Source organism: Mirounga leonina, unplaced genomic scaffold (genome assembly GCF_011800145.1).
Source record: "Mirounga leonina isolate KUSES-001 unplaced genomic scaffold, KU_Mleo_1.0 Mir_260, whole genome shotgun sequence".
NCBI classification, from domain to species: domain Eukaryota; kingdom Metazoa; phylum Chordata; class Mammalia; order Carnivora; family Phocidae; genus Mirounga; species Mirounga leonina.
Genome location: NW_023270642.1, coordinates 839,952 through 864,854, shown reverse-complemented (window position 1 = coordinate 864,854; position 24,903 = coordinate 839,952). Strand labels below are relative to the sequence as shown.

Here is a 24,903-nt window from a genome sequence, read left to right as displayed (position 1 = left end):
AGCAGGAGCTCAGAGGATGGAGTAAGAACTTAAAAAAAAAAAAAAATCAAATAACCAGTCACAAGAATCAGAATCAAGGTCTAATCAGGAAACACTCTCCACCCCAGAGTTGGGGAACGTGACAACATTTACCTGGTAAGATCTCAGAATTGCTATGGGTCAATTACTGCTAGTGCCTCCCATCCTTTCTCTTCTTCAAAAGGAGTATTTATTGCAGTTGCCTTGACCCTCTGCCATAATTATATGTTGGGTCTCTGGGTGCAAGTAACTTGTCTCTACATTTCATAGACCTCCAGATCAAGAGGAGCCACATTCAAAGAGCCACATGCAGAACTAATATTGAGTTTAATGCCATGATCAGATGAGATTTTGTCAGTCTTAGAAGAGTGTGACTATATTTTGCATTTAGGACGAGTGTGAATTATTGAGACAAGAGGAAGACTGCTGTGAATTGATTGCACAGATAGCCCCAACTAACAGCCTCCCTGTATCTACCCTCTGCAATGTAACTTTTCTGCTGTTCCCATCAAGAAATGGAGGCTAGCTCCCTAGCCCCTGGATCTGCTAAATTTTCTATTTGCTTTGACTAGTAGAATATGGTGAGACCAATGTATGCCAGTTCTCTGTCTAGGTCTTGAGACCTTTCACACTTTCACTTTCTTTTATAATCTTGCTTCTGCCATAAGAACAAGCTCAGTTGCCACTGTTACTTCCTACCCAGTGACTATAGAAATTAACTAACTTCCAGAAGCAGAGCCACCAGGCCAACCTGCAGCCTACTGCAGATGCATAAAGAAGCATACCAACAACAACAATAACAACAACAAAAAAGAAGCCTGCCAAGATGAACCACACACTGAACCCAATCTAAATTGCCAGCCCAAAGAACTGTAAACTAACTTAGCATTTGTGGTTTTAGGCTACCAAGCTGGGGGTGGTTTGTTATGTAGCAGTAGTTGACTAATACAATAACTAACATAAACTGAGCACTTACTCAACGTTAGGCATTGTTTTATGTACTTTGTATGTATTAGTTCTTTATTCCTTACAAGAACTCTGAAGTAGGTGCTTTTATTATCTCTGTTTTATAGAGAATGAAACTGAATTAAAGAGAGGTGAAATAATTTGCCAAGGTTACCAGCTAGATGGTAGTAGAACCTGGATTCAAACTCAGAAAGTCTGGAGCTAGAGTCCAAGCTTTTAAGCAGTATACTATATGATGACTCATTGAGCAAGTGACTTGAGGATAAAGACTCTGATTTATTTACTTTATTTTTCCCAATGCTTGGCATCAAGTAAAGGCTCTATAAATAATGAATTTTTCATTTGTATCAAAATGTATGAGCCCATTCTTAATTTCTACATGTTACTAACTATAAGCAGCCATTACCTGAAGAATAAAGTTCAAATCCTTTAACATCTATCTACAAGGTAGCCTAAAATGTAATTTCCCCTAACTTTTCCCCTCCGTGTATATACTATTTCTTGGAAGTTGTCCATGAGTATACTACTTAGGTGTTCACAAGTGTTCAGTAAACATTGATTGAGTACATATGGTATGGTAGGGACTGGTCCTCTTGCTTTTTATGCATTACAGAGGGTTCAATTCTCACAACTCTATGGAGTATTTTATCCTAATTTATAAATGTGCACAAGTATATTATTTTTTAGGATACAAGTACAGTTATAATAACAGAACCAAAATATCAGTGATTTAAGCAATAAGGAAATTTATTTCTCACTTGTTTAAGAGTCCAAAATTAAACTGTCCAGATTCAGACACTTCTATCTTGTTACATTATCCTCAACCCACAATTTTTGCTGTATGGCCCAAGATAGGTGCATCAGTTCCAGCCATCACATCTGGATTCCAGTCATCAAGGAGAAAAATAAAGGCAAATAAGAATGCATGTTCCTTCCTTTCAAGGAAATAACCCAGAACATACCCACTTTTTTTTCCCCATGTTCCATAGGCCAGAACTTTATCATATGTTCACATCTAGTAACAGGGGAGGCTGAGAATTATAATGTTTAGCAGAGCAGCCATGAATCTAGTTTTAAAAATTGTGTGCAATGTGAGAACGAAAGAATAGGTATTGGGAACAACTTACCACTGTTGTCACATCCACTGTGTCACATTCAGTTCACAGCTCTGCCCTCCTCTCTCTTGTTCCCTTAGCAAGTTGTTTGTGCTTTTATTGAAGCACTCATACTGTCTGTGTTATAGTCGTTTCTGTGCCTATTTGTCTCAACCATGAGACTTCAGGACTCCCTGAGGTCACAGAGCTATTTTAGTCCTCATTCTTGCTCCTAAGCCTTCAGTATAATCCCAAGGATAATCATGTGCCAGGCAGTGTGCCAGACCCTTTGCATTCATTCATTCCCCACATGAAGAATACCTGACTGATATACTCATTTCAGAGACCAGGGAACTGACACTTCAAGAGATTAGGTAACTTGCCCAAGATCACGCAACTAGAAAGTGTCCAAATGGAGTTTTGCATCTGCACTGCTTGCTTCCAAAGCCCCTTTTACACTGTCCCTCCGAGGCCAAGCTCAGCCACAGAAAGTCATGATTTGCATACAGCCCTCCCATTCACGCAGTAAGCTACTTAATGATGACGCTGAAACCATTCCCTTGGGAATTATAAAGAAGAATTATTTTTGTCCTTGTTCTCCAAGATTTGTTGGGTTGACTCCATTGGTCTTCTTCTGAGAATTTACTCCTTTCTTACTTAGCCTTATACTGGCGTTTCCTGTCTGCTGATCTTATTCTTTCCTGGGGAGCTTCTTTCTCTCTTTCCTTTAAGGGCAGGTATCCCACAAGTACCTTCTCTGAGGTCTGCTTGCCCCTCTTTTTTTTTTTTTTTAAAGATTTTATTTATTTATTTGACAGAGAGAGACACAGCCAGAGAGGGAACACAAGCGGGGGAGGGGAGAGGGAGAAGCAGGCTTCCCGCCGAGCGGGGAGCCTGATGCGGGGCTCGATCCCAGGACCCTGGGATCATGACCTGAGCCGAAGGCAGACGCTTAACGACTGAGCCACCCAGGCGCCCCTGCTTGCCCCTCTTTATCCTCTCTCTGGAAGATATCTTCAGGAGCACTCCCTGGGAAGCTCTGCTCTGGGAAAGTCCCTCATGAGTCTTCCTCTCAGCCCCTCCTTGTCTCCCCACCTCTCCCGGTCCATACCCACCTGCCTGTGGGCACCTCCTCCTAGTAGCGATGCTAGCCACCTCGACTGCAACAGCTGGCCTTTGTTCCTCCTCCAACCCCACCCCAAAACTAAAAACTGACTCTTGCTTATTTTCCTTTCTGTATCAGGGTGTCGTTCTTTTCTGCATTACCCAAGCCTTCAATGCCATAGTTGCCTCTGACTTATTTTTCTCCTTAGTCCAGTCCCTTCCCCCACCCCATAAAAGTACGATTCCTTCTTTTCTCACTTTTCTTACTCTAGCGTTACCCCTGTGACAGACTCCAGACCCCTGTGACAGGGCATTGACCTCTCACAGGTCTCTCTGCTGCCCCCATGTCAGGCTTCACACTGGACAACCAGTGTGCGTTGGGACTTGGGGCCTATCTCCCTGTGGCTTTCTGTGTCCCTCCTGGGTTCCCAGAGGACTGCACCCTGGCTCCCTGGGTCCAGCCAGCCTCCTCTACCTGGCTTCTGCTCAGCAATCATGGCTACCCTCCGCTCCCAGAAGGGGGTAAGCAAAGGCTCAGGGAAGGTCACAGCTGGACACATGTGCCTTGCAGGATCTCAGGGTGGAGTGTGGCTATGGCCCTCCCTGGCCCAGGTTGGCAGTATCACCCACCATTGGATGGAAACTTGGCAGGGGGGAGGTTCTCATGCATCCTGATCCAGGAACCTAGCCCATACATCAAGGTGCAATGCCCTGAGGACCCCCATCTGCCAGGGGTTAGGACAGCAGGCCGTGGAAGGGAAGATGCATGGTTTGACTTCCTCACAACAAGCCAGGGCAAAGCACACTGGTACAACTGCTACTGGGAGAACCTAGCAGCTGCATGATGGGCTCTTGCCAAGTTGTGGAATGGGGCCCCCAGGCACCATGGAGCACGACCTTCCCTTGAGAGTATCCTGTGCCCAAGGTTGCACTAGGCTCTGTATATTATCCCCAAAACAGCCCTTCATTCTAGTATCTCCTCACTTACTGCACAACCTAGCAGACAGTCAAGCTGCAAGTGCTTTAGCCCAGTATGTAAGTTGCTCTTTGCTCTGGACTGGTGAACATCACCAGCATCATCTCTGCCTATCTTTTTCCTTCCTCCTGCTTGCTTACCTTTGCTCGTGCCGAGCTCCTTGGGAAATGGCAGTCCATGCTTCAGCCCCATTGGATTCTGCCTACCTGAATCCTGCTTGTTGCTCAGGGCTAGGTAAATATCCCCTCCATGAAGTCTCCACGATTCCCGAGGGATGAGCTCTCACCTCTGAATTCCTCTATCACTCCTGTACATTGGCTATTTTATTGCCTTATGTTTTTATCTCTTACACATGTGTTTCTCTTCATTCTAAGGGGATTTTAAACCCTCTGAGGAAACTGCCTGGGTCTTAAAGATCTTTGACTATCATCAATCTCTAGCACAGTGCTTGCACACAGAGAGTAGCTGTTGATTGTTAGAACATGGACAAGCGTGTGCAGCTCAGGCAGCCCGGGAGGGGCAAAGGGTATCTGCGAGGGCATGGGGGTGCAAATACGTGTAAGGGAGAGAAGGAGGGTACAGGGAAGGGGGTGAAAGCTCAGGGAGGAGACTTCGTGACAAGGGCTGGGGGCTCTGGCAGGGAAGTGGAGCATTTTAAGAAGTCCCACGTCACCGTATTCCAGAACTGTCAGAACGGTTCTGGAATCCTCAGCACAATTTTGCGTTCCCATTCCAGTAGCCCTCAGGTGCTGTTTTCATACACTGATCTCCCTAATTGTATCTCACTGTTCGTTTGAAATGTGATTTGCAAATCCAGCCCACCGCTTCAGAGCCTGGGTCCTGGCAACTGCCTGACGGATTCAGACAAGGCTGTGTGAGGACACGCTCCTCCCCCCACCTTGCTCATACTTGCTCAAGTCCTGTCTCTCAGAAAAGGCCTCTGTGCCACCATTTTACAATAATATTTTGGGTAAAATGTTTAGTTTCTTCTTTGTGATTCCAGTCAGAGAAGATCTGAGCTCAGTGTGCAGGAAAGGGCACAGGATCTGTAATTTTCCTTAAAACGGTTCCTGGCCAGAGCCCTTGTCTAATTTGTATGATGCATTGCTTGACAATGTTACGCAACACCATGCTGGCCTACGAGGCTAATTTATGGAAATTACAAACATGCATGGATTGGGTTCTTTTTTATATCATAAAATGGTTTGACGTTTTGAATTTTTGTTGGCTTTTTAGTCGCCGAGGGATGAGTGAGCCCAGAAACTTCCTGACATTCCCGTACATCAGAATCTTGCTAATCTTTTAGTGGTCTGTGAGTCCAAAGGCAGCAAAGCCTTTGAAAATGCCTCCTGCATTCTGTTCCACATTGCATTTCAAAGTTTCTTTTTGATGATTTTATTTTTGGAGGACCTTCAGAATCCTGTTTGTGAGTTGGCTATTTTGTTCACCTTGCTTGATATTTCACTAACATCTCAATAGACAGTACTTTTAGCCAAAAGTACCCTGGACTCATACATCAAAGAAATCCTTAATGAAAGGACATTAAAATCAGCTTTCAGGGTCTGACTTAAATCACTAGAAACACATTTACACTGTAAAAAATTTAATTGAAAGGATTTCTTTTTTTCAAAAATATATGTAGTCATCTGAGCCTAAGTATATTCCAAATCCAAGGTCATCTTTATAATAAAGCAAATAGCTACTGATTTGCTGAGCTTTGATGATAAATTCCATTTTTTTTTTCTAGGTGCAATATAAACCACCAAGGATTTGTCTATTAGGAAACAAGGGTGATGCACTGGGTTTTGTCTTGATTTACTATATAGGTAATTGCTACCTGAGATAATGTTTAAATAGGTCCTAGATACTCCTTTCATACCAAGAAAGGTAACCTACCACCTGTTTTTGTCTAAGTGAACAAGGTTTCTAAATAATAAAAATACATTTTTTGCCTCTTTAATCAATCCCTTCGTCCATCCTAGAGACCATAAAAACAAAAGCAACACGTTTCTTAAAGTCTTATATTACTCTCTCATCTTCTCCTTAAAAACTTCAATCAATTTATTCCTGAAATCTTCCTTATAATTAAAGTATGGAATATTTTACTTTTTATTCATTCATTCATACCACAGACATTTTCCCTAAGAATTCTCATTTCTCCATTCCAATTTTGGCTTTGCAAGTGAGCCTGCTATTTATTTCTGGTACTGCTTGATGTCTCTCAATTTAATCCTCAAATAATTATATTCAAACACTCAAAGAGCACAAATGCAGCAGCCTAACTATTTAACTCAAATTCTAAATCACTAGTTATTCATGTTAATGGTTATAATGAGTTTTTAAAGCATATATTATCATTACTTAACACGCCAGAAAAGGAGTTCAGTGTTTCTTTTCCCCATGAAATTTCAAAAATCACTAGAATTAAAATCGCACCAGACACTTTTGGCTGACCTGTGGGTTTCACAGGGCAGCGGTCTTTGCTTCCCATGACTTATCACCCTCTTTCTCATTCAGTGTTCTCTTAGGTAGAGAAGAAACAGCAGCAGAGGATCAAATAACCGTATCTTTTCCGTATTTTGTCCACACATTCACACAGGTCTAATTGGCAAGATAGTAAACATGATGATCATTTTCTGAAAAGAGAGCTTGTGAAATCCTGGGTATTCTCCATACCTTTACGGACAAACACACACACACACACGCACATCCAGGCACTGTTACTGCTCCCTGGCCTCACACCCTTGTGAAATTGCCCCAACTGTCTATGCTGGGAAAACTGGGAATACCAAGTCCTCACCCTGCTGCATGTCAGCTCATTCAGACAATGAAAGCCTGGAAGTGAGGACTTGGCTTTGCTCTTCTCCCCAGAAGAATGCAAATACCAGTGCTGTGACCAGGCTCTGTACCCACCTCACCGCTTCCTCCCACTTACCCTGCCTCATCCAGGTCACTCCCAAACCCAAGCCTGAACAGAGGAGAAGAGCCACAAACACTGGGGGCTTAGACCATAGTGGAGCAACAAGTGCAGAAGACTCAGTCATGATCCCAAAATGATTCCATGTCCTAACACTGCTTTTGTTACTGTACTGTACTGGGGTCCTTGGACCCAGCTGCAGTAGAAATGAGACTGGACCCAAAATTTAAAGGTACAGGCAAGGCTTTGTTGGGGACAACACCTGCCGCCAAAGGGAGACACAGTCAGGACAGAGGTGTTCAGGGAACCAGGCCTGGTTCCCTGAATAATAGCCAGGGAAAGGTGTAAAGGGGCTGATGTGCTTGAAAGGAATGATGCTTAAGCATGGAGGGGCAGAGGTCCCAAGAAAGTGGATGCAGAGGCCCAGTTGACAAAACATGCTCTGGGTGTGTTTTTTAGCATTAAAATGAGGAGGAAAGTTAGTGAAAGGTCAAATCTGGTGACCATCCTGTTTCGGATCAGTTTGAACCAGTCTGGGCTGGCTCCTTGGTCCTGCTTCACTCTGGAAAGAAAGCGGTAAGAGCCAGCAGGGAGTGCCCTGGGTGCGTAGTGGCTGTTTGTCAAGGTCCTTTCCTTTGTCTCTCCTGTTTCAGCCAGGGTTCCCACGTACTGGCCTCTAGGGCCAAACTTAGGATTTTCTTTAACCTCTCTTAAGCCTTCCTTTACCTCCCATCTATCCCCATCCCCAGTTTCCAGAATTTCTTTCACTTCCTTTCCAGAAGGCCCAAGAAGGACTACTGGAGTCCACTCTGTGGATTCACCCCATTCAGCAGCCTCTCCTAAATTGCTGGTCTGCTGGGTGACAACTATACCTATGATTCTGGAAAGAATCTCCTTGTTGGGTGTATCATCACTTCTCAGTTGTAAACAACAGTTACTGGAAGGCTGTTTGGTATATGGGCATTTGTGAGTATCATCTAGCTATGGTGCCTCGTGATGCTATCTGGCCACTTCTGAAACATATTATCTAAGCCAAACACTATAACTGAAATTTCTACTCATTCAGAATTAGCTGCCCCCACCTGCCTTTCTGAACACCAGTGACTCAGTGGGAACCTCTCTCTATCAATGTCAGAAGGTCTTTGGGATGTTCTTTTGGCTGTTTCCAATGTCATTCCAAAAAGCATTCTTTCAGTGCTGTAATAGAGGCCAGATTTGATATTCAACAGCACAAAGACTTCTTATTCCTTCCTGCCAACTTGAGACATCCTAATAGCTGTAAAGGACAAGAATAGTCAGCAACTGCCAAGACTGAATGACTCAGCCCCCAAAAGCCATAGTAAAAATTATGTAGGCAATAACTGACCAAGAAAACCCAGTACAAAACAATGGTCATTTTAAGTGTAAATTTCATGGCCTTTGTGTTACAAAAAAAACAAATTAGTAGAGACCTTAGCCTCAAGGAAATTAGCTTGGAATTTAGAAAGTGTGACAAACAAATTTAAAGATTTTAACAAAAATTGGCATTTTTTTAGCCAAAGCACAAGCCTTGTATTTCATCAAACTTCTTAGATCATAAAATGCTCCATTATGAATGTAGCGGAAACATGATGAACTATTGTTTTTGGCTTGTTTGCAAGAAAGCAATAAAGTTGCCTTTTTCTTGGCTGTCATCTAGATTGTTGTCATTATCCATGACATTGTGTGAACCTGCATTATCTTTAATTTTGTTTTTGCAAACTAATAGTCAAAAGAAAATCTCCTTTTTTTCCACTTAGTGAATTATTTTTGGTCCCTTTTTTTGGTATGACCTCAGGGAAAAGGATTTGAGGAACTCGTAGGAGACTGACAAGGGCAAGGGATTGCAGTTGGCAGGGAGAGGCATGACAGAGCCCTGGTAAATCTGTAAAATTTTGGCTTAAATATCTTAAGTACCATTATTGTTCAAAATCTGCCCCAATATAATGGTGGTAAGGAAAGACTTCCAAAATGGTGGCCAGTTGAGTGGGCACTCCCCTTCCTGTGTGACCTAGCACTGTAGGACAACTATGCTCAGGAAGCTTAACAATGATGTCTGACGGATGTGTGAACAGCCAGCCTGGCATATGAGGAGAAGGGTTTGGGCCAAAGTAGCTAAATTGGTTCTCCTTAAGACAGCAACATCGGTTCTGAGACAAACCCTTTAGTGTCTTCATATTCACCTTAAAGTCCCAAGGCCAGCCACTCTAGAGTCTTGTCTCATTGCTTACAGCTCGGGGGATATTATCCACAGAGCAAGGTGGGGGCCCATGATGGCAGCAGAAAGAGAAAATGATTATTAAAGACATTTCAAGGATCCCAATCCCTTGCAAGTTTAGAATATGAAGCAAGCAAAAGGAGAAAACTTCATGTTTATCAAACAAAAAAGCATCCTAATGGAGAAGAAATATGAAAAGCTTAACACCAAGTTAAGGCAAAAAACAACCAGGGCTGGTAAGGAAGGAGACAGGGGAAATGTGGGCAAATGCCGCTAGCATGTAGAGAGTGACCTGGCTAATCCAGGACGTTCCAGGTGGAGGAGCAGGGCTTTCCCAGGCCCTGACTTCCTTCTGTCTGCTGGGAGCCCCTTTATTTTAAAAGGTCAGTTAGTTAAAACTTTAAGACACCTACAGTAAAACTGAGCACCTTACAGGGGAAAAGGTACACCTGTAAACAAGACCCCTGGCCTTTCAAGGTCCTGGAGGATGACAAGGGAGTAGTGTAAGAGGCTAGAAATAGATACTATATGAGTACTGCGAGGGGGCCATTGAAATAGACCTTGGGGTGAGGGTGGAAGGATCCCAGAAATCATGCAATTGGCTCTAATCTTACAACTGAGGAAAGAAAGAGATTTGTTCAGGATCACACAGTTACCAGGAGAACCCGAGTCTTCTACTTCCTCTATTATGTAGCACTACCTCTCCAGGACACAAATTTCTGAGGAATAATGAGGCTAATGGAATTAGATAACTCATAACCCAATTTCTCGTTTCTCAGTGAGATCAGGAAGGGAAATATGAAGTCAGGATGTGTGTGACAACAAGATAGGGCAGTTCAAAGAAGACCAAGCGTAGACGGGGGATTGTGCTGATATCTATCAGGAAGGTGACTTCTGTCCAGGGTCTGGGAAATCTGCAGAGGTGTGCAGAAAGGGCTGAGAATTACAGCAGGTGTGCAGGGAACAGGCACAAAAGTCAGCAAAGCAGTCCAGACCAACCTTAGCACCAGATATGGTGCTAAGAAATGGAATATTTACTCAACCCAGGTCAAAGGCTCTTTGTCTCCCAGTTTTATGCTGTTAGAAACAAAAAAGACTATCCCGAAGAGAGGCATGTTTTACAGGTCCTGATAAATGCCACTCACAGAAAATCCTGGGTATCGGCTTCTAAGAATGAGGATTTAAAGAAGCGAGCAGACTTGCCCAAATAACCAATTAAACGAGAATAACTGAGAAGAATGTGTGCGTATATATTTATCAGTCTCTGGAAATAAGTAACAAAACTAATTAGAACTATTTTTCACCCAAAAAAGAGGGAAAAAGGGAAATTTATTGGCAACATACAAGCCACCCTATGGAACCCAAGGTCAAGAAAGCCTCAGGCTTCAGCGAGGGACTGGGAGTTGCCAGAACTCTCCATTTGCCCTGTCTGCTTTGCCCTGCGGATTGCTTCATTCTTCCCTCTCTGCATTCTGACTACCACTGCCTGCTATCCACACTGAGCAGGAGGCTGCCACCTCCAAAACTCCCCAATCCATGGGTCACAGCACAGCCACAAGCAGATTCTGACTGGCAGGACGGCAGGTCTCACCAACTCCCTGGAAAAGAGAATCTGTTCATTCCAGCCTGATCCCAGAGTCCATCCCTGTCCTAAATGGCTATATCCAGCCAGGAAAAGTGCTCCTGCAGAGTGAGATGGAGTTGGGGGCTGAGCAGATGGTTTCCAGAAAAAGAAGTGGTGGTAGGGCTCTGAGGCATCTACCATGTGCTCGTTTCTGGAATTTAAAACTGGGGACACCCAAGAGCTTCTGGGCCAAACCAGCCATTTTGTAAATAAAGAATGTGAGGCTCCGAGAAGTGAAATGCTGGCCAAATTTACAAAACACATATATTGCAAAGCCAGAATTAATCTGAAGTCCTCTTATTCCCTCATTCATTCATTCAACTCATGTTGACCTACAGCTTGTCAGCTTACTGCATGTCAGGCCCTCAGCCAAGGACTGGACATAAGGCTGTGTCGCACACCAGATAGGATCTTCTCCTTCTTGGAGTGTACAGACATGTACAGACAATCACACAAATAATAAAAGGATAATTCTAATCAGTGTTAAAAAAACAAAAACAAAAAACACAACAGACCATGCCTATTCTCATTTTGCTGTTACATGTCATCAGTCAGATCAAAAGAGTAGGTCCCAGCATCAGCACTCAGAAGAGGAGTTTCATCTAAATAAAATTTGATAGGCGTGACATCACCAAGATGGCAACATAGAAGGTCTCTGACTGACCTTCCTCCTATGAACACACTGAGTGTACAGCTACCCATAGATCAGTTGCCTCTGAGAGAAATCTAGAACTAGTTGAGTGACTCCTGCACATTGGATGACACAGAAAATACCCACATCAAAACAAGTTGAAAAGGCTGAGAGCCACTCTTGCCATAAACTGCACCCATGGCGTGGTGACATGCCATCGGGAGGGAACCCCCAACTCTCAGCTTCTCCCTGAGGACCAAAGAGTTTGGACCATACATATAGTATCCTAACTTTTAAGGCTGCCATTCAAGGGACAGCCTCTCACCCAAAGGACAGACTCCCAAATCACCTAGCTCTGAGAGTCAGTGAGATTGGCATTTACCAGTCCCACAGCACTATAGCAAACAAAGAAGCAGTTGTTAAATGGACATGTGAGTACTCCCCTTGGCTATATCCCCAGCTCAGTGCAGAGGGTGCAAAAACACCCATCCATCAGTTTCTTCCTGGAAGGGGTTTAACTTCATACTTTCCAAGTTGCTGCCTATGGGTCCAGCTTCTAATCAGCCCATTTCTAGGTGTTGATTGGGGTCTTCCCCAGAGCCCAAAGGAGCTGGTGGGCACTTTCCCTGCTTTCCCCCTCTGGCTCGCTCCAACAATAAAACCAAGTCTCCAGCTTCTCCCTGGAAGGAGCTTGTCCACCCAATTAATGCCCCAACTTCCCAACTTTTGTGGTGGCCGCCCAAATGGACGGGCCCTTAAATTACCTAGCTATGATAGCCAATAGGGCTCAGCATTCACAGGACCAGATCAAATAAAAAAAGCAAATTTCAATGGATTTGCAAGTACTTCCTGTAGCTATCCCCACCCTGGGCTCAGCACAAATAACAAAGGAAAATAGAGAAAACAATCCCATTTACAATAGCATCAAAAGTATTCCTAAAGTACTTAGGAATGAATTTAACCAAGGAAATGAAAGATCTATACACTAAAAACTATAAGACATTGTTGATAGAAATTGAGGAAGACTCAAGACAAAAAGATATTCTGTGCTCATGGACTGGAAGAATTCACATTGTTAAAATATCCATACTACCCAAAGTGATCTACAGATACAATGCGATTCCTATCAAAATTCCAATGGCGTTTTTCACAGAAGTAGAAAAAATAAATTCTTCTGGAACTACAAAAGACCCTGAATAGCCAAAGCACTCTTGAGAAAGAACAAAACTGGAGGCATCACACTTCCTGATTTCAAACTACACAAGGCTATCGTAATCAAAACAAAGTGTAGTAATGGCATAAAAACAGACACATAGGTCAATGGAACAGAAGAGAGAGCACAGAAATAAACCCATGCACGTTAGTCTCTTAACTTTTGACAGGGATGCCAAGAACACACAGTGGGGAAAGGACAGTCTCTTCCATAAATGGTGCTGGGAAAACTGGATATTCACACGCAAAAGAATGAAACTGGCCCTCTTGTTTTTTCTTATACCATACATAAAAATCAACTCAAAATGCATTCAAGACTTGAATATAAAGCCTGAAACTGTAAAACTTCTAGAAGAAAACACAGGTGGTAAGCTCCATAACATTGGTATTGGCAATGATTTTCTTTGGCTTTACACTAAAAGCAAAGGCAACAAAAACAAAAATACATCAAACTTACATCAAACTTAAAAGCTTCTACACAGGGGTGCCTGGGTAGTTCAGCTGGCTAAGCGTCTGCCTTCGGCTCAGGTCGTGATCCCAGGGTCCTGGGATCAAGCCCCGCATCGGGTTCCCTGCTCAGCAGGAAGTTTGATTCTCCTTCTCCTGCTCCCCTGCTTGTTCTCTTGCTCTTTCTGTCAAATAAATAAATAAATAAAGTCTTAAAAAAAACCAGCTTCTACACAGCAAAAGAAACCATTGACTGAATGAAAAGACAACCTATGGAATGGGAGAAAATATTTGCAAACCACATATCCAATAAGGGATTAATATCCAAAATATATTTTAAGAAAAAACTGATACAACTCAACAGCAAAATAAATAAATAAACATTTAAAAGTTAAAAAAAAAAATCAAAAATGGACAAAGGACCTGAATAGACATTTTCCCATTTTTCCAAAGACACACATATGACCAACAGGTACATGAAAAGGTGCTCAGCATCACTCATCATCAGGAAAATGTAAATCCAAACCACAATGAGAGATCATCTCCCACCTGTTAGGATGTCTATTATCAAAAAGACAAGAGATAGTGGAGAGGATGTGGAGAAAAGGGGACCCTTGTCCACCAGTGGTGGGAATGCAAACTGCTGCAGCCAATATGGAAAACAGTATGAAGCGTCCTCAAGAAACTAAAAATAGAACTACCATACGATCCAGGGATCTCCCTTCTGGGTATATAGCCAAAGGAAACAAAATCATTATCTTGAAAAGATATTTGTAGACCCATGTTCATTATAGTATTCTTCACAATACCCAAGGTACAGAAACAACCTAAGTCTCTGTCGAAGGGTGAATAAATAAATAAAATGTGATATATGCACATATATACACAATGAAATATTACTCAGCCTTATAAAAGAAGGAAATCCTGCCTTTTGTTAGACTATGGATGGACCTAGAGAACATTATGCTGAGTGAAATAAGTCAGACAGAGAAAGACAAATAATGCATGCTTCCCTTGTGTATGGAATTAAAAAAAAAAAATGGCCTTACAAAACAGGAGAGTAGAAAAGTGGCTGCCAGGGGCTGCGGAGTAGGAGAAATGGGGAGAGGTTGGTAAAAGAGTACAAACTTTCAGTCATAAGATGAATAAAGTCTGAGGATCTAATACATAATCTGGTGACTATAGATGATAATACTGTATTTTATAGTTGAAATTTGCTAGGAAAGTAGAACTTAGAAGTTCTCTCACACACACGCAAAAGGTAAATAGGTGAGGTGATAGATGTGTTAATGAAATCAATTGTTGGCATCCTTTAACAATGTATACATGTATCAAATCACCACATTGTATACTTTATACTACAATTGTATTTATAATAAAATAAACTTAGGCACTTTATATTGTTGTCAGTTAATATATCATATGTACATACACTATGCTATTATAGAGTCTTAAGAAATGGCTTAAAGCACCTGTCACTATGGCACAGTCCTCAAACTGTGATTGTTTACCGGCAAACAGCATCGTATCAGTAGACAATTATTTTGCGTAATTGGCATTGGCTGAACATTCAGAAGCAATGAAAATATTCTGTCAATTCAAAATACAGTCCTTTGCAAAGATTCTTATAGTACAAGCATCCTAGCTATTTCTTTTTCAGATACTTGTGACTCCTTAACTGAGACGTTGTCATCAAAAATGTAAAAGCCTATGAAAAATTGAAATGACTTTGGTTTGGCTGAGGCCCTGAGCTGGAAGGATATCACCACATGTCTTCACTTCTCTTGTATGTATGGAATTATACTTGGGAGATTTTTCTTTTCTTTTCTTCTTTTTGACTAAAACCAAGACAGTTTCAAAGTAGCCAGCTGCCATCCTTCTTAAGAAAGTACTCTTGATTTTTGTGTGTCCTTGTTCTCTCCTATCACAATGCAGTGGGTTCCTCTAAACAAGGGGCATTCCTAATCTTTCCTTCCATTCCGTGCGACACAAACTGAGTTGGAAAAAAATAACTCCAAAATAGCATCCTTCTATTTTTGCAGTTTTATATGATTATAACATGCTAGAAATGTCACTATAATTATAGCAACAAATTATTTCAACAATCCTCACAAGTGACGCTATTTATAGACAATCAGAGAAGTATATCGAGGATGAATTTACCCTGGCCGAAAACCTGCTAAGTGGCTGTGCTGGAGCCTCGGTCCAGGACCACCTGGCACCAGGTGATCAGATGCGTCCTGTGAAAACAAGAGGTTCCATGAGTCTTCATTCAAACGCAGAACATAAGAGATGGAATAAATAAAAGAGGACGTTTAACTGATTATAGCTTGGCATTCACTCCGCATTCCTCATGTGTTAGGTACTATTTAAAAAATCACAGTGGCTGCTTCACACTGCTTCAAGACTTAAACCTGATGGTTCTACCAGAGAGACCTTGCGTTCGGAAGAGGTAAATGGCAAGAGGGAAATGTTTAGGTCAGGAGAAAAAATGAGGTATCCACCGGTCTCTTACCTGCGATCACTTAGAGATTATGAAAGCTGGGAAGAATACAAACAGTTTTTATGGGCCATGCTTACTTTCTTCATGTCAGCTTAAGCAGGGGAAAAGAGTTGGCTGGAAGTGCTTGTTGGTTATCGGGTTTTCCCTTTCTTTGTCTTTAGCTTTTTTCCTTTTATGGCTTTTATATAGTTTTGCTTAACAAAGCTGTAAATTCAGGGATGAAATAAATTTCACAGTGGCTCTTTAACCTCTACTGCTAGGATGCTTTTGCAGAAACTTCACTTTGGCTCAGGGATCCAGCTTAGGATGAGGTTTAGAGAGGAGGGAACATCATTTAACCAAAAGCAATCCCTCAGTAAATCACAGTTGGCTCCAAATTATCTGCGTCTTTGCATATTGGTTGATGAAGCTCTACTCACTAAGTAGAGTTGAAAGTGTTGTCATTTGGACGGTGATGGGTAAGTAACTTCCCTTCTCTTCCCAAAAACCTGACCATGCCTCTCTGGGATGCCTCCCAGGGAAGCATGAGCACCAGCTGAAGTAGCTGATAATGGCAACTCTATGTTGGACTTTTTTTTCCTAGCAAACAAAAAAGAGGTTCCTAATTTTCCTAATCTTATTGTGAATGCCCACCTCCATGTCATTAAATGTTCATCTAGAGTATTTTAGACTCAATCAAAGATTGCTTCTTTCCTATCTGTCTTTCTCTGATGTGCATTATAGCCTGAGTACGTGAAGGTAAATTTGCCATTAGTTGACTGTCATTATGTTGTGGGCGCGTACATACAGAGTGAAGCTTAATGCAGGACACGAAGTTGAACTTCAATGACTGTTGCATGGTGCCGAGAAAGTGATCTGGGGACACACCTTATGGGTAAATGACAAGTGCGGAACGGTGCCTCCAAGGCAGAAGACAAAGATTTCTGGAATGAATTGCTAGTAGCTTCTTCTGAGCCATGTGAAGGGCCAATCTAGGTAGGAAAGATAATAACAATAACAACAACAACAGCAAAACCAAACGCAATAACATGTGTGCAGCAGGACCTGCAGCCTCAGCTCCATTTGGAATGAATAAACATGTGTTAATCATTAGAGTTTGAAACTGATCCCAGAGTATGTTGCATTATAGCTACAGACGTGAAAAATGAATCTTTGCACAGACAATAACTATGAATGTTTAGATGGAGACAAAGCCATGTCTAATAGCATGGAGCTCAGGACGGGCTGGGGAGGACAATGTGATGTCACGGGTCACATTTAAGGAAGAAGGAGATGAATTTTCTTCAGAAGCAGCAGGATGTTCCCGGGCACAAAACCTACCAGCTTTTGTAAGAGAGCTCCAGATGGATGCTGAAAATAAGATACTAAACACAGCAACACCATGCTCGTTGGACAGCTACCTGACAGCATTCGAAGAAGCCTGCCGAAAGGGTCCCTTCATTAAGCTAATAATACACCGGCTTATGTGGTTAACTGAAGCCAAGGGCTGGGGATAATTTTACAAAAAGGAAAAAATTTAGCTGCCATGGTAACCTAGACAACGACAGATCTTCTGGATGTGACAAGATTCCAGTCTGAATTACACAAAGTCACCATAAGCCCAGAAAGCAAAATGGATTTAATTAGTTGGTTAAGTCTGCAGCACTGGAAAAATGGTAACATTTGTCCTTTATTCTCTTTCCAAACTAACAACGTTTCACTAGTATGAGTGTTCCTAGAAAAGGAGCATTTTTAACTAAGCACGTGATGGCAAAATGATGCTTCACATGGGAAATCCCCAAATTTAAATTCCCTCAAAACTCCAGATCCAAATTAGCTATGACTACTTGAAGGATGCCCAGGGAACAGGCTACATTACATGTAATTTCTATACACAGAGCCTTCAAATGTCCCTCCCCATAGCCGCAGATGCCAAGATTACCACTTCCTAATTTTAAGTCTATTAAGATAACTATAGCACAACAACCTTCTTCATCTTATTAATCAAAATATATTTGGTAAGTACATATGGCGTTGTATTGAATATTAAATAAAGCAACTCTCAACAGAGCAGATTCCCATAAACTAAGATTTACTATCCAAAATAACACCCATGTTCTCATAGCCGGATCTGGGGGCGGGAGGATATTAAAGGGCACTGAAAACTTTTCTAAAATGGGAGAACTTATGGAGCTGTTGCACATGTATTTTGCCTTCCTATAACTCTCGTTTCCTTGCTGTCTTAGCTGTGTTTTATAGACTATTACCATTACATTATTATTATTATTATTATTGCTACTATTAATAGTAATTACTATTATTACTATTACTATACATCTGCTTTTTAAACTCTTCTCCTTTGGTTTTCCTAACCCCCATCCTTGAGTGCTCTTGGTCCCATCCACAGCTCTTCACAGGATCCCGTTCTCTCCTGCTCTAACATCACTGTAGGCCCCTCATCTCCCCTTTCTCCAATTGACCGTTCAATATTTACATGTCTCCCAAAGCATCCTCACATATCTAAAGGTGAATTCTTCTTCCCTTTTCCTTTATTTCCCAAGCCTTCTATCAATGCTGCCATCACTCTTCCGAGGCTTCCAGTCAGAACTTCAGAATTGGTCACCTTCACATCTCATATCTAATCTGTCACCAAGTCCTGCCGGTTCTTCCTTCAGAATCCCCCTCAAACCTGCCCACATATTTTACACTTGGCAATGTCAAAGGAACTACAGTTCTGTACACGGACCATGGTCGCTCAGGTCTGCATTCCTTGGAGTATGTGCTTTCCTCAAGTATCATTAGGTAATTAGCAATAGAAACTCAACAAAATTCTCAATAAAGGGGTATTGATTGTAAAGCTTCAGAGAAATCTTGTGCAACTTGAGGTAGGAAGCCAAGTCCAGCTGGCAGGCCTGGAGCTGAGAATGGGAAAAGGGCCAGGAACCAAGGGGGTGCTTCTCTTTACTCAAGAGGTGCTTCATTCCCTCAGTTTGCTGGAAGGCCAACTCTGTTTATTCATTAACATGCAAATGACCCCCAGGCATCAAGACCTACGAGCTCTACTTTCTGTCACCACTTGGCAACATGCCTGGGTCTCTTAGTTCAAAGTTCAAGGGAAAGAATAGATTGGACCCCCTTACCTGTTCAACCAAGACCACACATGTGTTTGGTTGCTGGACCCTCGATAGGCTGCCCTTGTCTCAGGTAGCATGTTTCTACCCCTTAAGCAATCAGCCCCGCTCAAGAAGTGGGAGCCATAAATACCACTGCTGTTTTGAAAGACTGTGGATGGAGGACAGTCTTTAGAAAGGGCCATGGAACAGGCAATGAAACAATTCTTGTCAAAAGTGCTGTTTCCTAGAATACTATTTCCCCACCCATCCACTCAGAACACTCCTCCTACTCATTCTTTGAAACCCAGAAAGGGTCACTCTTTTATTCCCCCATTTCACGTATTTTGCTCAGAGCCCCAAGCAGAAACAATCACACCAGCTCTGCGCTGTTACTCTTTCTTGAGCTCATATCTATTACTGTATATAAATCACTAAACTGTAATTATTTATTTGCATGATTGGGTCCCCCACTGGACCAGACGTCTCTTAAGGACAGTTTTGAATTTTATTCATCGCAGTATTCCCAACATTGAACACAGTATCTGGTAGTAAGTACTCAACAAATGTTTTGTTGACTGAGTTGCTTTTAATATGCTAATTAATTAATTAATATTTATGATTGTTGTCTCCTAAGTCTGCCCCTTGCTTTAGGGAATTAACTGTATGTAATTGAAAGGGCAGGAGTTGCAGTTAGAAGCAATGAATTAGAAGCATCTATAGAAATATGGACAAATCTCAAAAATATAGTCCTTAGTGAAAAACAGGAAGAAAGAGAAGATATATAATTAATATCCTTTGGATGAATTAAAAATAATGCACACAAAATGTGATAACATTTAAGAACACATACAAAAAACAAATACACAACAAGCACACTGAAATTTTTGACTATGGAAAGAGAGTAATGGAAACAAGGCATAAGAATTTTTCAAAGGGATATAAATAAATAAATAAATAAATAAATAAAATAAGGAAGGGGTCTTGCACAGATCAAAGAGAGTAATGTGCCTTAATCTGAGGAGAATGATTGACTCAACCATCTGCTTGACTTCAAAATAAAGAATAACAAATAGAATGAACTTTAACATTATAAACATTTAGGTTCCTATCATAGCTCAAGTTTGTTGGTGAATTGATACTGGGAAAGTTACTTACATCTCCTTGCACCTTAGTTTCCCTATTTATAAAATTGGGATATTATTATCAACTTCATGGGGTTGCCTTAAAATTAAGTTAGAAAATGTATATAAAACACATGTCACATAGTGACCCAAGAACTGTTCATATACATGGATTCCTACACAGTCTCCCTGACTGCTTTTGTCTTCGGGTTCTTCCAGTTCAAATTTATCCACTACCATATCGATCTTTTGAAGACAAAGACATCATGCCCCTACTCAAAATTTTTCTACTATCTCCTGCTTCTTATAGTTTCTATTTACCAGTTTATTGGAAATTGGGTGGTTAGTGGTAGCAAGGAAGAGGTGTTAGAGATGATTTCTTAAATCTCAACTGTGAGTGGAATAGAGCAAGGAAGAAGTGCCTGAGGGAGACCTTGAGAGGGCAGGGAAGGATTGTCCCTGTACCACAGAGTTAGACCATGGAGTTGGCTACTGGAACAAATCCCACACCTGTGATCAGAGTGGAGTGTCACCCAGTGATCCACTAAGCAGTGCTTGGCAACTCAAGGCCATTCTTACCAACTTCCTGTCATAAACATTGAGCTCCAGGTAAACTGATTGTGTCATCATTCTCTCTGTAGGGGCACTGACATTTCCTGGTCTATGACTTTACTGAAGATATTCTACACTTGGAATGTATTGTCTTTTGTCCCCCTGTTTCCATATTATCCATTCTTCAGGGACCAGCTGAAACCCCAGCTTCTGTAGAAAGCTTCCATAGATCCCTTCAATTTTTGAGTAAGTGCCCTTTCAAGATGGTCACACTTATTTTGGCATCATATGCCACCTTCTCATAAATTGGAGTCCTCTGTTCAATCTGAATTGTATTTATATTGGTTGTATAGACTTTTTTTATTATGTTATGTTAATCACCATACATTACATCATTAGTTTTTGATGTAGTGTTCCATGATTCATTGTTTGCGTGTAACACCCAGTGCTCCATTCAGTACATACCCTCTTTAATACCCATCACCAGGCTAACCCATCCCCTACCCCCTCCCCTCTAGAACCCTCAGTTTGTTTCAGAGTCCATATTCTCTCATGGTTCATCTCCCCCTCCAATTCCCCCCCTTCATTTTTCCCTTCCTGCTATCTTCTTCTTCTTTTTTTTTTAAAAAAAAATATAATGTATGATTTGTTTCAGAGGTACAGGTCTGTGATTCAACAGTCTTACACAATTCACAGTGCTCACCATAGCACATACCCTCCCCAATGTCTATCACCCAGCCACCCCTTCCCTCCTACCAACCCCCCGACTCCAGCAACACTCAGTTTGCTTCCCGAGATTAAGAATTCCTCCTATCAGTGAGATCATATAATACATGTTTTCTCTGATTGACATTTCGCTCAGCATAATATCCTCCAGTTCCATCCACGTCATTGCAAATGGCAAGATTACATTCCTTTTGATGGCTGCATAATATTCCATTGTATATATGAACCACATCTTCTTTATCCATTCATCTGTCGATGAACATCTTGGCCCTTTCCATAGTTTGGCTATTGAGGACATTGCTGCTATAAACATCAGCATGCATGTTGTATAGACTTTTATTCTAATGGTATCTTTGTACCTAAACAGTGATTTGTATGTAGTAAACCCTCAAAAATATTGTTTTACAAAGAAGCCACTTCAATAGCTTAAAATTACATCATTTTCAGGTGAGTTAATTGAAGACTAAAATCTCGACTTATTCAGTCAGTGGAGACAGCGGGCAGAGGAAATAATCACATCTATGAGTCAATGAATACATTTGTTCTTTTAAATTATGAGTTCCCCTGTCTTTTTCCTAATCCATCGAAGTTTACAGGGATATCTTCTTGGGATAAGACACGATCACAATGGGCCTTAGTTTCACCATTTGTAAAATGAAAGTGTTTGAATAGAACTTTCTTCAATCGAAATCTTACAGAGAAACCCAATCAACAACACACACACACACATGCACATGTGCGCGCACACACACACAAACGCATAGTTGCTGTGATTGAAGTTGGGGAGGAGATGAGATGCCCATCTTCTTGTCCTTGCTCCATTCACCAGCTTCTTGGAAGTGGAGTTTGAAACCCCCAGAATGGAACTATCCCAAAGGCTCTCAGACACTTATTAGTTGCTGACTCCATAACTGTAGGAAAATGAACGCCCTCTTGCTTCTTTCATACCACCTTTCCATTTGGCTGGCTTTCAGGGTGGTACAAATTACTTAATAGGCCATTCAAAATAGTAGGAGCTTCACTGCCTTCCCAAGGTTCTGCAAAGATCAAGTGAAATAACATAGGTTGAAGTGTTTGCCAATAATAAATCTTAGCATAAAGGCAGAGTGGTATTAATCATATTTAGGTGATGATTGTTGTCGTTTTTACTATTTTTATTACTAATTTGCAACACTATTGGGGATACTAGTTTTACTTAAAGATGAGGAAATGGGGGCTTAAAGAGGTTAACTAATCTCAAATCAATGATAAAACAGTGATTCTAATGCAGGCTTTTCTTATCCAAAATCCATATTTTCACAACAGCATGCTGCAAGTTGAATTTAAAAGGGCTACCTGAAAGAAAAGATGGTTTTTGTTTTTGTTTTTGTTTTTGTTTTTTTAAAGATCTTATTTATTTATTTGACACAGAGAGAGACACAGTGAGAGAGGGAACACAAGCAAGGGGAGTGGGAGAGGGAGAAGTGAAACAGACTTCCCGCTGATCAGGGAGCCCGATGCGGGGCTCTATCCCACAACCCTGGGATCATGACTGGAGCTGAAGGCAGACACTTAACGACTGAACCACCCCAATGCCCCAAAAAGATAGTTTTTGAAAAATATGCTTAAAAGAACACAACTTATAATGTCCTCCATGACAAGAACCCTAATTAATATCTCTGAAGAGTTTGGAGTCAATCTTGTTTGATCCTTGGGGCCACCCTGAGACATGGGACATGTTGGGGGTGATGGAGTTACAGCTTTTCATGGGCTTGGGCTGCAAAAAAAGATGTCAAAGGGAAACAAAAGCTGGCTTGTAGAATTTACCAGGAGCCAGAGATGAGTGCTTCTGGCATGAGTAAAACTCTAGTCTCTGGGCTAGTTCTCTGGTTCCTGTTTGTCATCTCTACTCTTGGTAATGGCTGGACACATTTCTATGCTCGGTTTCTAGGCACTCCCAAGCACATCCTAATAAATTTAATCTTGGCTTCCCATAGATCTGACTAATACCTCTCATAGATAAGACCTGCACACATCCACATAAGTACTTACTGCTTTGTGGTGTCAAACTTACATACTTGTTTTTCACTCTGCCAACTCAAGACCCATCAGGCATGACAGGTGACACATTGATGCTGCCTACATTACTCAGACTAAGTGACTGCCCAAAATCATAGGAACAAAGAGACAAATTCAGTGTCCAGACCCTAAATCCAGCTGTCTCTCTACCACATGGGTTTGGGATGAAGCACTAAAAACTGGCCTGCATATGACTACATTGCCATCTGATCCCATTAGTAACATACAGGCTATGGGAAATACAGTGTTTTCTTCCTTGGGAAGCCATGTGATTCTCATACCATCAAACACTGCAAATGTTTTATTTCATGTCCTTGAGATCGACGTGGATGGTGACGGAAGTGTGGCTTGTTTGGTTTCAAGAAATCTCTACATGGGGGGTGAAAGGGAGCAGGTATTGGAGAATACCCATTTGTTTGACTTCAGTTTATTTTCTTTTGCAAATCCTTTTTTAAATAATTAACTGGACCCAATGAATGGGCCTTTCTTTTCTCCTTCTAACTCTTCTCCTTCTATAACCCCCTCTGGGATCACAAAGACATCTATTCAAAGAAGAGAGCCTGAGAGGCACAGAGGGGGCCATGCCATGGAGAAAGCCTTCAGTACCTGCCCCCTCATAGGGCTCTGTGTGTTCCAACAACTCTACTTCCAGGAAGTGGTGGCATGAGCCTTCAGACCCAGACCTCTACTTACAACCTCTGCCCTACTATTTCCAGAGAACCTAACTCTTCCCTCTAAGGTTTCATTTCTGGCCTCAATACTTCAAAAAAAGGACATGTTTTCAATATAATTCATAAAAGCTAGTTACATTCCATAAATTATTAGTAAAAACTAAATAAGTTTCAGTTCAACAAAATGTGAACCTAATGTCATTAGGTGACTTCTGTGTAGAATTTCTATCAACCATGTTGAGTCTAAAACTAATACAAAGCTCTTTCAATTCACCAAATTTTAAATTTTGCATTTCAATTTAGGAGGAGAAACAGGAAATGAAGAAAGAAAATTATTACAGTTCCAAATCTCTAAAAATGTTTAACTTTAGTTTTTTTTTTAACTTGGTTTTCATTTTATTCAAATTAGTGTAGGCACTGCAAATAAAATTTTAGAATGCAGACAGAAGGTCTGTGAAGCATAAATTATAGGTGTTTTCCCAACTGGTTTGTATAAAGGATTCGCTAGATCATAAAAGTTTAATTCACTAAAACTCAATTCTTCTGAAAAATAAACTAACTTGGTTTAAAGAATCACATTCATTCACTTTAAAGAATTTATACAGGGTGCTTAGGATGTGCCAAGCATTGTGCTTAGTACCATGGGAGACACAGATATACATATTTCTGACATTAATAGGTACACAATCTAGAAGTTTGGTTGGAGTTATTTGAAAAAGAGGAGGAAAGGGACAGAAATATGTATCTGTAATACTGGAAATGCTGGGAAATCTGGTTTTTGGAAATATGGTGTATGTTGAATTTCTTCTACTGCAATTTGGTTGCATATACCTTATTTATAAAACAAATATTTGTCTAGTTTTTAAGCACTAATGATGATACAATAATGAATAATCCATAAGCTCTGTCCCCAAGGAGTTTACAATCTTGTAACCAATTTGATAACTAGGTGATT

General features: G+C 41.2%; 1 long non-coding RNA gene across 1 annotated transcript in view; it reads right to left on the bottom strand.

Moving 5' to 3' along the window:
- Positions 1–13,389: 13,389 nt before the first annotated feature.
- Positions 13,390–24,903, bottom strand: part of LOC118026619 — a 42,773-nt gene continuing 31,259 nt past the window's right edge. The window contains exons 2-3 of the long non-coding RNA XR_004683632.1: positions 15,389–15,465; positions 13,390–13,410 (exon numbers count right to left, since the gene is read on the bottom strand). This is a non-coding gene — a long non-coding RNA (uncharacterized LOC118026619). The remainder of the gene's footprint in view (positions 13,411–15,388; positions 15,466–24,903) is intronic.